The sequence below is a fragment of the Mus caroli genome, chromosome 7 (genome assembly GCF_900094665.2).
Source record: "Mus caroli chromosome 7, CAROLI_EIJ_v1.1, whole genome shotgun sequence".
NCBI classification, from domain to species: domain Eukaryota; kingdom Metazoa; phylum Chordata; class Mammalia; order Rodentia; family Muridae; genus Mus; species Mus caroli.
The window spans coordinates 92,246,449-92,249,786 of record NC_034576.1 but is presented as its reverse complement, the minus strand read 5'-3'; positions in this window follow the sequence as shown (position 1 = coordinate 92,249,786).

Below are 3,338 nucleotides of genomic sequence, written 5' to 3'. Positions count from 1 at the left end.
GGGAGGGGGGACTTTTGGGATAGCATTGGAAATGTAATTGAGGAAAATATGTAATAAAAAATATAAAATAAAAAAAGAAGAGGGAAGGAAATAATCAAGGGAGGCAGAAGAATGGAGGGACCTGGGTGTGAATGGAAGGGGAGAAGGGGAGGGAGTCAGGAGAGAAGCCCACAGGGCTAAGAGAATGAATGGAGAAAAGCAGCATGGGGGAGGGGGAGGTGGTGGCTCCCTCTAGAAATTACCAGAGACCCAGGAGGTGAGAGACTCTAAGGACTCAATGGCGGTGGCCTTAGTCAAAATGTCCAACACTGGGGAGAGGGGACTTCAAGAGCCCACCTCCAGTAGATAGGCATGGCATTCTCTTCTTGATCCTTTGCCTTTGGCTTATTCATGGATATTTACTAACTCAAACGTTCAGTGCCTAATGGTTTTGTTTTGTTTTTCTATTGTTCTTTCACTGTTGCTCTCTTTTTTTCTGCCAATTACATTCTCTCTCCACTCTGGCTCATTTGCTCATTGGATTTAAATTTTCCCTGAGTAGGCTTAGCCAGTAACCTCAACATACCTTTTTTATTTTTTATTTTTTTAAATAGATTTTGACAGGATGATCACCTATCTAAACATAACCTTCTTTGGACTAGGTACTCACTTATAGTTCCAGAGGGGCTGGTGAGAGTCTGAAGTTCTATAATAGAAGGTATGGACACATAATTGTAATGCAGTTCTCAGGAGAAAGATGTGTACAAGGCTTTTCGGGGTTGGCTTGTGCAGTCTAAACATGAAAGTAAAATATTATAAAATTAACATGGTCATTTCACAGACCAGGAGACTGCTAAGTACACTGATGTCAAAGCCAGGTGTCTCTTCTGGGAATCAGGACTTAGAGTTGAGGACAGTTCATTTAGATTCTGTAATACTGACTCTTGCTGATAGCTCATGGATGTTCTGATACGGCCCTTTGATTTTGAGCTGTCCATATTTTATACAACAAGTATAAAAACCACACTTATACCTTAGTGAAGAAATGTCCATCAAAAAAGCACTTTTTCTTCTGTAGGGTTCTATATGAATCTACCATAATTTATTGACCAATGTTTAATCCAATACAATTCTAGATTAAAAATTAGCTCTAGTTTTCTTCTATTTTGTTAATATTGGACTGGGATAATTCTTTTTCTGTGCTGCATGTAGAGCATTAGATATGAAAGTGTGCTGTTTACTGTCTTCTTTTCATTCCTGTCAAGTTTCCTTGACCAATTCTTCTTCTATCACCCCTTTTGTTGTAGTTATTAATGTCAAATTTTTAATATATTGTATTTTAGGGATAAACTTTTAATATTTCATCTGTTTGTTAGTTTTTCTGAGTGTAGTTCTTAACCATTGACAGTTTTGTTGTGACTGGTTATTTCTTTAAAAAGAAAATCTTAAGTTTTCTGGTGCTAGGAACCAAGTATGACCTAGTCATGGGGAATATAGCTACCCCTGAATGCTTCTAATCAAACTTTGCTCACATCTGATTTCCTTGGCAGTTTTATGCTTTGCTAACACTGTAATTCTTTAGTTAGTTCTTACCCACACCACACTTCGGCCTTTAGAATTTTCTCTTTCATTAGCTTCAGGGTTATATTTCTTTGTCACTATTTTCTGTCATTGTTTTCATTATAAACTGGAGAAACAGCAATCATATGTATTGTTATAGTTTCTCTGAATAACAGAAAATATGCAAAGTACAAAGTCACAAGATTTTAGTGAGTGTGGGGGAAAACATTCCACATGTCTGGGGAGCCTCCCATGGTAGTATCTCATGTCCTTAACATGGATGGGCCCCATGATACTTTTTTTTTTCTTTCTCCTTCAAATAATTTGTGGCCAGAGGACCTTTGCTTTATAAAACTACAAAGAAAGAAAACAGAATATCATCCTGACTTCATGGCTAAGAATCAGAAAAAAACATCTACGGAATGTAAGCAGCCTCTCCTGCCTGACTTTGTCAGGGGGACAAGCCCTTAAATTGCTGACCTTGGCTTCCACCGTCTATCTTGTCTTGGGACTTGAGCAGGGGCTGCAATGGAACAATCTTTCATCATCTTCTGGATCTATCCAAGTTCCCCTGTGCTTGGAGCAGGTCCCAGGCATTTCTCCATTTCCCCTACAGAGCAGAACCTCCCTGTAGGCTTTTCTTGTCTAGACTCCAAGGGCTGTGTGTCAAATAAGGCTCTTGGAAGTCACCATCCCTTGTTTCCCAAATGTCTCTAACTTCAACTTTGCAAATAGTTTCATTAGGTTCAAGTCAGTCCAGGAGTGTTATGAAGGCCATGGTGTCCGGTGGGATTTGCATCATCAACACCATAGGAACATGTCTAAGCACTGGACAAAAACAAATGAAAATGACCCTACAGTTGCTGTCAAATTTTATAAAGCATTGAGCATCAAATGTTGATTCTAGCTGTAGGAGTTTGTAGAGATGGTCCACAGTGTTGTCCTGGCATGACCTTCCCTGTGTCTACCTTTAATGAGTTATGGCGAGTACAGAACTGAGCTACAGCCTTCGTGATGATGTTCCCCATGATTGAGCCTGAGAGAAAACATCACCCTTTTCTCATTTACCATGGAAACATGAGCTTTACATGTCTGATCTTCCCCTAAACTAGTAAGCATTGGCTGGCTGCTGACTCTTTGAAAGTAGACTTAGTTGTTCACTTGCTAGTTTGTTCTGAATCCCATCTCAGGATGCCTCCGTTTGCATTTGAACTTGAACGTTCATATAGCTTCTCAGACACTGATTAGTGGATTACTTTTGGCTACAGCTCAGGTGATTCTGCTGGCATAGGATGGCTCCTGGTAAAGATTCTCACACTGTCTCCTGCAACACTTTGATAGCCATATCCACTGAATTTACCTGAAATTTCATGTGGGACTTTTGTCAATAATAAATGGTTTGCCGAACCTTTTGTATCTAGCGTGTATGTTATTGATACTACATTTTTTTCATGTCCACTGGAGTAGGAAAACAATAGATTGGAAACTGTGTGAGCCAGAAAGACATACATATGAACTGGTTTACCACATACTAGCTTGGTGCATATATTTCTGTGTGCTTAACTAAAGTAAAGGTTAAATGAACTATGGTGCAGGACTTATGAAGACTGAGTACCATGATGTCTGGTATTTTTCTTCTCTGGCTGTAGTCAATAATTCATGTCTATTACTTCATAGCTCTTTTTTTTTTATTTTTTTTTATATTTTTATTACATATTTTCCTCAATTACATTTCCAATACTATCCCAAAAGTCCCCCATAGCGCCCCCCACTTCCCTACCCACCCATTCCCATTCTTT